Below are 12,555 nucleotides of genomic sequence, written 5' to 3'. Positions count from 1 at the left end.
TGTGGTTCTTGTTTTCTTTGGTCTTGCTTTTCTAGTCAAAATTTGGTGATGTATTTCCATGTACCAAAAATGAATGATGAAAAAAAGTTAAGGGCTTGCAAGGAAAGAAGTACGCGGACAAGATGCGGCCGGGATGTGTCTGCGCATTGGGCGCACGGCCACCGCATCCCAGGACACGCTCGGACACATCCCCATCTCCCTACCCAAACGGACAAAATCAGGGCAAAACAGACGTCCGTTTGGGGTCGCGCGGTGGAGTTGGCCTTATCGCGTGCACAGGAGACAGCCGACACGACGACTTGATATTTGACAACGGTGGGTAGTGGAAGCCTCGATGGACTGCTCGATTTGTAAACTGATCAGCAACGAAAAATCCTGTCGGTCTCGGCTGCAGCGGCTCGTATAGCAGCTCACACCGGAAACTGTCTCCGATCCAAAGATAGCAGGATGGCGGCGGCGCGCACAGCCGAACCCTAATATCTCGTCTCAAATCTCGTATATGAAACTTGGCTCTGTATACCACTTGTTAGATAATAACGAGAAATAAACAAGATAAAGAGACACGGATTTGTACGTGGAAACCCTTGCGGGAGAAAACCACGGATGCACGAAGGCGCAATCACTATGAGAAGGAGTATTACAAGCACGAGACGACGGACCGTCTAAGATGCGACTACATGGGGTATATATGAGGGCAATACATGAGAGTCCTTGGAGGAAAAGTAAACGAGTTGTACTCGTACGCGTCGGTACCAACGCAAAGGCCCACATTGTATGTACTACGTCTAGTCCAATATGGTAGAATTTGGATCACAATTTAACAATCACACAGAAGTACTTGTTATCAGATAATCTTCTTGCAGAATTTTAGATGTTCACTTTTAGTTGCCTAGGAACATGAAGGTTTCTAAGATGAGAGCCCTGTCCTGGATACATTATAGTTGTTTGTACATCAGCCATTACTATTTTGATGTAGTGACTAAATTGAGTACTAATATTATTCAAAATACGTCTCAATAGAACATTCACTACTAGACGTGTACTTAAGTTAACATAAAACCTATTATGATCTTGTAGTTATGTACTGTACATCTGTATGGTATTGAAATGAATACTAATCTGTTTTATTCAACATTCTTTCTAGAAAATTTTAGAGCATTTGTTTTGGGGATTTCATAACTCCATCACGCCAACTGGAATTTGAAGGAAAACTGTTATCTCATATGTTTAGTATATGATGCATATTTTGATTTTTAAAATGCCTTATCTTTCGAGATATTTTGATAGCTAAGCATTTAGATGCATCTGTTATAGCACTAAAGCCTTCCTCCACTTCTGTCCTTCAGTATGGAAGAAGCTTGAAGAAGAGAATTCTGAGTTTTTTCAAGGTTATTACATAAGGTTGAAATTAAAAAAAATAGATCAACTTGTTTAATCATTTATTGGAACACCAATCCAATTTGATGAAGTGCCCAATACCCCAGCAGGTTCCACTGGCTCCAACACAAAATGGAATGAGTCCTATGCCTGGTAATGTCTATCCTCATATTGTACCCTAACTAAATTAGGTAATGAGGTGTGTTATCTGCCAAAGCTGTGATGTAATATGCAGGATTTACTTTTGTCAGTTATTATTAAAATCCCTATATAATTGATTTGAACCTCATTTGTAAATATGCAATTACAAACTTATATATACGATAATAGAGCATCTCCATCAGATCACCAACACCCCCTTTCCCCCACCCTATAAGTGGTTATAGGGGCTCTACCAATAAACTCGTCTCCAGTATACCCCCGATGTGTGGGGCCGACATGTCTGTGAGCCAATTTTTTTCTTCCTCCTTCCTGATCTCTCTCATGGAGCGACGCGGGGAGGCGCGCACCGGCCATTGGGGCGGTGACAACGGCAGCGGCATGGTGGGCGGTAGAGGAGAGGCGCGTGCCGGTGGTGGCGGTGGGATTTAATGGTTACCCGATGAAGTGGCGCTTTTAGGGTGGGGGCCTACTCCTCTATATAGGGTGTGTTGGGGTGTTTCTTTGGTGATCACCAAAAAATGTTTGGGGAAAGGGGATCTGCTGGAGCACGTTTTTTGGTTCAACTCACCCTATACCAGGAATTTTTTTTGGGGGGGAGGGGATCTGCTGGAGATGCTCTAACACATTTTTTTAGATTTTATTCATGGTTTTGTTATTAATAAATCCTTTGATTCAGTGTTCGCGTTGTTTATAATAATAATGTAATGTCGCATGTTAGTTGACCTGTTGATGGTCCATGTCACTCGCACAAGAACTCGATGGTTGCTATATCCTGTGTTAGGTTGTTACCTGAAAGACCAATACCTCCCTTAAGCTTATCTTCTTACTATCCATGGCAGTCAGCCAATAAAGGACACAAACAAATACTCCCTCCGTAAACAAATATAAGACGTTTTAGTGATCTAAAACGACTTATATTTGTTTATAGCGGGAGTATATGTTTCTGGCAAACCACTATTTACTGATAAGTTTTCGTAATTATAAGTTAAGTCCAGTCGTCATCTTTAAATACAACACATACGACTGGTCCATTGTTTCCCTCGAAGTTTCTAGTTGTAGATGCTAATAAACAATTTTATATACCTTACCTAATAATAAAGGACAGTGGGTTTGCCCGATTTTTTGGTCCACTCTAAAGTTGATAGTAATTACCCACCATGCCACCCGTAAGTCACAAAATACCCCTTTGTTTTTTCATAGGTCGTTTCGTTGCACGCAGCGTTTTGCCTTAAAATAGAAATGACTGAACAAGGACTCAAACCATGGTCACGTTGAAGGAGCCTGCATGCGCGAATCAAGTCATCTAAGCCAACCTTGCTAGGGAAATAAAGGAAGATGTCATTTTATTGGTTAAGCGAGTTTTCTCAAAAAAACGCACATGGCTGATTGGCTCTAACTTAAGCGGGATTTGAAAAATATATATTCCAGAAATAGGCTGGGCAAACTTGATCTTAAAGAAGAGAACCTGACCATTGATGACCTGCAGGGTATTCAATCAAATAATGCTTCGATTCGTGCGGCAACGCCTGCCCATTTAGTATTGGGCAATTCAATCAAATAATGTTTCGATTCGTGTGGCAACGCCTGCCCATTTAGTATTGGGCCATCGTCCCATTGAGGACGTGAATGAGGTGTGTGTGGGGCACAACTTGCCCTCACGTCTTCAATAACAATCATGTCAAGCAGTTGGCACCCGTCACCAACATGCTCTAATCCTAGGCGCCGCCTCACAAATGCCCACCCTGCTCGACCAGTTGTCGTCCATCACCAACGCACAAGGGGGACTCTATCGGAATCAAAATCGAAATGTAAAGTCCCTGTAGTGTCCGACATAAATTGGTTTTCAGATTTTTGAGGACTTATTTTTTTCTTGTTGCAACGCATGAGCTCTTTTGCTAGTATGACTTAAACCAGTTGAAGGGGCTACCTTGAATCCTTGATTCTAATAGCACTTCTTTTTGTTTGGTGTTGCTTTCCTCCATACATGTGCTAATGATGCTCCTGGCAGTAATGCTAATACGTGAGTCTTCTGCCCTGGATTAAAAGATGTCATTACTGTGGCATGTCTGAGTTTCTTATTATCTCATGGCAGACAATTTTTAAGTTTTCTCTTTTGACAATGAAATGTCATTCTATCTCTGGTATTTTGTGAGTTGATACTTAGCTTTGTTTCATTTTTTATTGGTCTGCTTCTTTTGTGAAGTTCTTTTCGTTTTTTCTTAGGCGACTCTTCCTGTCATCAGCGCAGTTAACAATTTGCCTATAGGATATCCAGTACTTCAGAAACCTGGAATACCTGCTTCTGGTCAGCCTCATGTTAATGCAATGGCTTGTGGTCCACCAGGCTACCATATAGCAAATGGAATGCCCTATCACCCAATTCGTATGAGCTCAGCAAATGGGTAAGCATCTTCATTGCCTGGTTTCCATTTGCTTATCTATCTTTTTTGCAGTTTATTTCCAGCGAACCACATTATGATACTTTGGAAAGTGAAACTAATGCTTTTGTCCTGTACATATCATTATCTTGTCCATTTTTAGACTTACATGGGATTATGTGCTTAATAGGTTAATCCATCTAGTAATTATTGTTTCTCTTTTTATTTACTGGTTAATCCTCCAATACAGGGTTCCATACAAAGCATAAAAAAGTCTAGAACAACTTGCCGAATACTATTTTAGCTTTTCCCAAGAAAAATGTGAACTTTAACATAACCAAATGATTTTTTCCTTCTTTTGGTCCATTTTCATTTGAGTTGTACAACCATGATTGTTCTTAGGATGGTGTACAAATCTACCATCCTACTATAATTAGATTTCTTTTCTCAGCACATTCATTATTCATTTAACGTTTGCCTTGTCTTGCTAAAGCATAATGGACAATGAATTACCTGAAGCTGCACATGCTGCAACAGTCTTTGGTACTGTGTCATCTGAGATTGCTATGAGTTCATCATCCGCAATGTCGAGCAACCATCTCACTTTCACTCCATCTGAGTTATCAGAGATGGATGTGGATGCAGCAGCAGTAGATACCACCATTGGAGCTGATGTGGAAAATGGAGGGCCTCTGGAAATAGGACTAGATAGCGGTGATGGTTCTTCCTTAGGGCATCAGATCTGGGATTTCAGCCTTTCTGATTTATCTGCAGATTTGACAAATTTGGGAGGTAATGTTCTATCTTGGTAGATCTTACCATTTGTTGTCACGCATATTGATGCCGCAAGTTAGAAACATTGCTTCATTAGATTGGAAATCATGGTATATATGGTGATATATTCGTTTTATAGCCTATCTCTTGTTTAATTGAGGAAATTAGTATGCTAATTTATAGTGGATAGAGATAATTGTGGAATATATGTTCAAATCCTACTAGCAGCAAAGCAAGAATCAGAAATATAGCTGTTATTATTTTATTGCAAAAGAAAAGAGATAAGGGCAACATGCCATACAGTTATAGTAAAAGTGTGCTATTATCCTTAACTTTTCTTCTTGGAATTGACTTCAATAACATGTTGGTCTTTGCACTTTTTGGGTGATCAGAGTACAGACTAAAATAGCAAGCACGTTTCCTGGTGTAACTATGTTCCATTCTAAATTTTAGCTAACTCATCTGCCTCAGATCATGAATTTGGTCCAGTTTTTTTATCATTTAGTAAAGGCTGTTCTATTGACTTTCAGACCTGGCAGCTCTTGAGAACTATGCAGGCAACCCATTCATGCCTTCGGATTCTGATATCTTACTTGATTCCACGGAGCATGATGACATAGGTGATTTTGAGTGCTTCTTTATAATGTCAACTGGGACTTTAATTTTGAAAATTTGTATCCATTCATATGCATGTTGATTTGCTTGCAGTTGAGTACTTTGTCGACGCGGTTGATGGACCTTCTCAATCAGATGAAGAGAAATAATGGTAGATGCGCAGGCAAAGACTGAATACTTGAACTGGGGCAGGCTGATAAGGTCTTATAGTGTTTTTGAAGCTATGATCGTGTATGAAATCCAACTTTATATTGGCTTAAATGTTCCAAGCTGTCTTGACGAGGTCTATAGAATTTTGTAGTTACTGACCTCAATTTTTCAGTAAACAGTGAGGCACCATTTTTTTTGCACACCGATCTTTTAAGGTCTTGAAGTAATGGAACGTACACCTCTGTTGCTAAAAAAAATCCGAATCCACTTTATAGTACATGATTTATTTTTATTTGTTCTCATGCCTGCTGCAAAATATCTAAATTACACTTTTTTAATCAAGAAAACGCAATAAGCTTTGCACCCTGATTTTTGTGAGTGTGTGTGGTGCTGGGGTGGGGCTGATCTTTAAGCCCTAGTAAAGCTACGTACAAGCCTGTAAATGGGCCAGACGCCACGCCCGTGGGAGCAAGTCCCCAACGGTTACCCCTTGAAGGCTCCCGCAAGTGCCTTTTTTTGCCTGGAAGGGTGGCAAGTAGTCATCGCCATGTCGCGTGCTGGCTGCACGACGGACGTGGCCTCTCACTGCCTTCATCATTGAAGCGGCGTGTCGGCTGAGGGCACCGCCTACTACATGCCTGACTGAACACGCCTCCTCGCCACATTCAAACACCTCCATTAAAACTCGCGCGTAAGCTAAGAAACCTACTCCGACTGCACGTCCGTTCATGAGCAGGGCGACATTAAACACAACGTCGGGTAAGCTCCTCCCATCCGCTCTCTATTTAACGGAGGCCAGGCGTCGTGCAAGAATAGCACCACTCCACTGCTCCCCATCTCCTCCTTCCACCATTTTTTCACCCTTTCGATGGCATCTGACAAGCAGGAAGAGCAATTCTCCGGCATAAAAGTCGGCTGGGTGGTCCACTGAGCCCGCCGGATACGAGCGAGGCAACTCGCTGCTCTACCTCCCTCGCCTAGCTTGACGGAGCAAGTTGCCGCCCAAGCCGGCGTGTGGTTCAGCAACTCGCTGCTCCAAGTCAGCTTGCCGAGGAGTGGCGAGTTGCTCCAAGCCGCCACGGTGGGAAGCACGGCGGCATGGGCATCGTCACTGCCGTGGACTACGCCATGTCGTACAGCGCCTCCTGTGCCTGTGACCGCCCCATCCATCATCAACGCGTGCATAACCATGCCCTACTGGCAAAGAAAGAAGCTGCCTGCACAGATATCGACGAGTCAGTGGCCGACACATCAGTCTCTGTTGCCAGCATCGAGGGAAAGTAGAACATGGGAGGCCGCCACCGCTTGGGTAGAAGGCCACCGCTGGTGTGTTGCTAGCTTGCACAGCCGATGACTTGCCCGGTCCTTCTGCGCAGACCATCATCGACCCCTGCCTAGGCTCCATGGAAGCAGAGCTGCCCCTCTTCCCCTCCGGCTAAAGCACCCTCTTTGCCACTCCGATGAGCATCAGCCAGACATTGGAAGATATGGTGGAAGAATATACCTCTGGGCTCCCGGCAGTCCGGTGCGCGGGCTGTCGGACATGAGGAAGACAAAGGGATCCGCCGCGGCTGGACGTAGACTACTGTAGTGTATCCATGTCATGGGAGTGGAGCTCCGTGCAACCGTATGTGCACATAGTTTTATCCTTTAATTAAAAATATGTCCAAAATGTAACATTTTTGTCCAGTTCGTATGAAATCTGGCATGTTTATATGAAATCCGGTCATATCTTCATGAATTTCATCCGGTTTGTTGAAAAGGTGTTTGAAATGTATGGGGGCAACCCTTGAATTTCCTCTGTCATCTGTTCGCGGATAGGGGGCTAGTCCGTGCGCACGGATGTGGGAGGCCGCCATCCAGTGCTGCCCGCATACATCCATCCTCCCTCATTTATTTAAGTCCACACGATCAAATAGTCGCATACATAGAGTACTGACGTTCAAATAGCCGCATGCAAGACTAGTTCGAATTTTAAAAAGTTCAAATACTACACCCCAACATTGTTGTCCCCTTTAACCGCCCACTGATGCTCAATCAGATCTTGCTTTAGCTTCTCGTTAGTTGTTCGAGGTCGAATTTGTTGATGCATTTGAATAAACTCTTCAAATGTGGCTGGATTCTGGTCTAGAAGTTCGATTGAATCACTCATGTTCTCAAATTATAGAGCCGCGACAGCATCCTCACCCTCATCCTCGATGATCATGTTGTGCATGATCACACAACATGTCATCACCTCCCACAAGGTCTCAGAATCCCATTGTTTAGCAGGTCCACGAACAACTGCAAAATGGACCTGCAGAAATCCAAATGCCCTCTCAACACCCTTTCTAGTTGTTTCTTGTCTTTGGGCAAAGTGAGCTTTTCTCTGGTCAACTGGGTTAGAGATGGTGCTGACAAAGGTAGCCCAGGGAGGATAGATACCATCAAGCAGATACTAGCCCATGTTGTACTCATCAAAATCCTTTTGCAAGGTGGCTGATGGGGAGCTGGAGCTCAAGCTTGCAAAGAAGCAGAAGAACAAACAGTCATTGATGGAAGCTGGCAAGATGTGCTTGGCCATGGAGGAAGAAAATGTTGCACATCTTCCCAAATGATTAGTTCACCAACTAGTTCTACTGATGGGGAACTATATCCCCCTATAATACCTAACAATGATGTTGCTATGATCAGAACTTTTATGATGTTTTGGGTTATGCATGAAATTTGTCTATCCTGCTGTAAGACTGCACCTTTAATATGCATTGTCAAGCTATGGAGCACTATGTTAATCAGTTTCTGTGAGTTGTATGATTTTGCTTTGCTGAAGTGGTTTGATTTTAGTCTGATAAGCACAGACTCTGATATCTTTAATCATGAGTAACAACAGAACATGGAACATTTTGAACTGGAATATTAGAGGATTAAATGTTGAGGCCAAGTGGCTAGCTTTGAAGCAGAAAATTGAGGAAAGTGCTTGCTCTATAGTTTGTCTATAGGAAACTAAAAAGAGAGACTTTTGATCTGGCTTATATCAGGAACATCTGCCCCACTAGATTCAACAAATTTGAATATCTGCCTTCCATTGGAGCTTCAGGTGGCTTGCTAGTTGTTTGGAACGGGGCCCTTTTCTCTGGGGAACAAATATTCCAAAATAGATTATCTCTGTCCATTCAATTTAGCAGTCACTTATCTCAACAAAGCTGGATTTTGACAAACATCTATGGCCTTTGTGAACATAATGGCAAAGCTGAGTTCATTGATTGGTTCTCAAATATTCATATGCCTCCAGATGTGGACTGGATTGTTATGGGTGATTTCAATTTCATCAGAGATCCACAAGATAGAAATAGGCCAGTAGGAGATGTTAATGATATGTTGATTTTCAATGAGGACATCAACAACCTTAGTTTAATTGAGTTGCCTATGAAAGGCAGAAAATATAGCTGGACTAATATGCAGGATAACCCTCTCTTAGATAAATTGGATTCGTTTTTCACCTCTACCTCTTGGATGACATCTTTCCCAGATACTTTGGCTCTTCCTCTAGCCAGGCCAATCTCTGATCAAGTGCCTTGCATGATTAAAATTGGTACCATGATTCCAAAATCTAAGATTTTCAGGTTTGGAAACCATTGGTTACAGCATAGTGATTTTAAAAACATTGTTTCATCTGCTTGGAGCATCCCAGTAGGATATACTGATGCAGCTAAAAGTATCAATGCAAAGTTGAAGAATTTGAGAAGAGCACTTAAGAACTGGTCCAAAAGTCTTTCTTGCTTGAGAAGAAAAATTGAGGACATCAATGCTAGAATTTTCCTTTGAGATTTGTTTGAAGAATACAAAGCATTATCTGATCTTGAATGGAACTGTAGAGAGATACTCAAAGGAGAACTGCTGATTCTACTGAAAAATAGAAAATTTACTGGAAGCGAAAGAGGGAAGATTAAAGGAGTAAGGTTTGGTGATGAAAATACCAAATTCTTTCATACAAAAGCAACAATCAACCGCAAACACAATTACATTGCTGTTCTACAAAATGAGAGCAGGTGGAGTTTACTGATCATGAGAATAAAGCAGCAATCCTATGGGAAGCTTTTAAAAAGAGGATGGGAACAGCTCACAACACACCAATGCACTTTGATCTTAGCTCACTATATGGCAATGTTGAGGACCCAAGTATGTTTGCCAAGCTAGAAGAACCTTTCACTGATGACGAAATTAACCAGGTTGTTAAAGAGCTACCATCAGACAAATCACCAGGGCCAAATGGGTTTAACAATGAATTCTTTAAGGCATGTTGGGATATTATTGTGCCTGATGTGAGGAGATTGATACATGAATTTTATAAAGGTGATATTAATTTGGAGAGCATCAATACATCCTTCATCACTCTGATACCTAAAATGGCCAACCCTGCAACTACAAATGACTTCAGGCCAATTTCCCTCCTCAACAGCTGCCTCAAGATCATCACAAAATTGCTTGCCAACAGGTTACAAAATATTATTTTGAAGTTGATACACATCAACCAGTATGGGTTCTTGCAAAACAAATCAATACATGATTGTCTTGGGTGTGCATATGAATATATACACCAATGTCACAAATTAAGAGGAGAATGTGTGGTTCTAAAACTTGACTTTGAGAAGGCCTTTTACACCATTGACTTCAAGGCTTTAATAAGCATTCTACAAGCCAAGGGCTTTGTAAGTAGATGGATCATGTGGATGAAACCACTATTCCAGAGTGCCTCTTCTGCCATACTATTAAATGGAGTCCCAGGAAAGAAGTTCTATTGCAAGCAAGGTGTCAGACAAGGTGACCCACTTTCACCACTTCTTTTTGTCATAGCAGCAGATCTTTTGCAGACAATTCTCAATAAAGCAATGAGGCAAGGCCTAATTTCCCCACCTTTGACATTTAACTCAGCTCCAGAATTTCCAGTGGTTCAATATGTAGATGTCACCCTGGTGATGATGCAAGCAAATGCAAGGCAGTTATTCTGTCTGAAAGCTCTTCTAAACATATTTGTAGATGCTACTGGTCTGAAAGTGAATTACAACAAGTAAAATCGTGTTCCAATTAACTTGTCTGACGAAAGGACAGAGCTCATGATACACACTCTAAATTACAAGAGAGGAAGCTTCCCAATCACATACCTTGGCATGCCACTCGGTCTGCAAAAACCCATTGTGGAACAATGTATGCCCCTGGTGAGAAAGATAGCTAACAAACTCATGGGGCTTGCTACTTTCATGACTCAGGCAGGTAGACTGCTTCTTGTGAAATCAATCCTCTCTTCTCTGCCAATATTCTTCATGTGCTTCCTGGATATTCCTGAAACAATCAAGGAAAAAATAATTAAATATCTCAGGTACTGCCTTTGGAGAGGTTCTGATATGGAAGATCATAGGCCCGCTATGGTTAAATGGCAGACTATCTGCAGACCAAAGAACCAGGGAGGGTTGGGGGTCAAAGACCTGAATATTCAGAACAAGGCACTTATTGCCGAAAAATCTGCATAAATTTTATAATAGGCAAGATGTCCCCTGGGTTAATATAATTTGGGAAGCATATTACAATAATGGTTAGCTCCCAGGTGATCAAATGAAGGGCTCTTTTTGGTGTAAGGCAAATCTAAAGTTGGGGCATCTTTACAAAACTATGGCTAAATGCAACTTGGGTGATGGTAAATCAACTGCATTCTGGTATGACCTATGGTCCTCTAATTGTCTGCACCACAAGTTCCCACAGTTACTGTCTTTTGCAAAAGACACACACATCACTGTCCACACTGCCCTACAAGCTGAGTTCATGGAGGATCTATTTCACTTAACATTGACAACACATGCATATCAACAGTTCCTACAACTTGGAGACATATGTGATGACATTAAAACCTCAGAGCACATTGATTCTACAGACACCCAGTCTTACATTTGGGGATCACAATAGTTCTCCACTGAGAAAGCCTATAGGGTTATGATTGGCATAACTGCTGTGCCACCACACTTCCAATGGATCTGGAAAAGTTCATGTCAGCCAAGGCACAAAATGTTCTTCTGTATGGTGTTGAATGATAGGGTCAATACAAGGAACCTTCTCAGGAGGAAAACTTTTCACATGGAAACATACAATTGTGCACTCATGGGATGTCAGCACGAAGAAACATTATTCCACCTATTCTGGGAATGCCCATTTGCTGCCAGGTGCTGGGATTTCATATGCCCAAACAGGGACACACCAACATCCATATGGGAGGCTATCCAAGAGTTAATCCAGAAACCAAGAGTACCATTTGCAATGGAAATTGTTATACTGGGATCATGGGCTATCTGGATATCCAGGAATAATCTGATCTTTGAAAACATACAACCTTCTTTTAATAGCTGGAAGACAATCTTCATCATGGAGCTCAGATGGCTCAAATACAGGATCAAGGATAAGCATGAGGCTTCATTCACCACATGGCTAGAACACATGGCATGAGAGTTTCTTCTCATTGTAATATAGTTGTAATCTTTTGTTTTGTTTAGCTTACCCTTACCCTTAGCCTTAGCCTTTTCTTTTTTTGCTTCTCGGGCTCCCCTCCAGCCATGTTCTTTTCTTTTCTGCATTCTGTTATACTTCATACCCTTGGGCTTTTATTGATATAAAAATTGCAGTGGGGCTTTGCCCTACTGTGTACAGTCAAAAAAAGGAGGAGCTTTTCCTCCAGTCAACCTTGAAAACAATGGTGATCGCTGCAGCACAATGATGTCATTGTGAGACCCGAGCATGCCAAAAATGCGTGCAAAATCCAAAGATCATGTGATGCAACTCCTTCAAGAATGATGGTGGGCTTCTTAACATGACCTTGATATTTCCCTTGTAAAGCTTTCGGGCACTTCTTTCATTTTCAATGCATGCAGTCAAGAGATCCAAGTAAAACCGGCCACCCTCTTGCTTCTGAGATTGCTAGGAGCCTCTCGATGTGTGCTACAGTTGATTCTCTCAGGTACTAAGGTCCGAACACCTCGACCATGGTAGTTGCAAACCTGACCATGTCATCTCCACATGTGCTCTCAAACACCCGTGGGTACTCATCCCATGAATCAGCGGACGTGCCATATGCAAG

At 42.0% G+C, this 12,555-nt stretch overlaps 1 pseudogene; it reads left to right on the top strand.

Moving 5' to 3' along the window:
• The first annotated feature begins 677 nt into the window (after window positions 1-677).
• Window positions 678-5,455, top strand: LOC125526640 (annotated as a pseudogene).
• Window positions 5,456-12,555: the final 7,100 nt, after the last annotated feature.

The sequence above is a fragment of the Triticum urartu genome, unplaced genomic scaffold (assembly GCF_003073215.2).
Source record: "Triticum urartu cultivar G1812 unplaced genomic scaffold, Tu2.1 TuUngrouped_contig_1156, whole genome shotgun sequence".
In the NCBI taxonomy this organism is placed as follows: Eukaryota; Viridiplantae; Streptophyta; class Magnoliopsida; order Poales; family Poaceae; genus Triticum; species Triticum urartu.
This window is presented reverse-complemented; position numbering and strand designations above follow the sequence as displayed.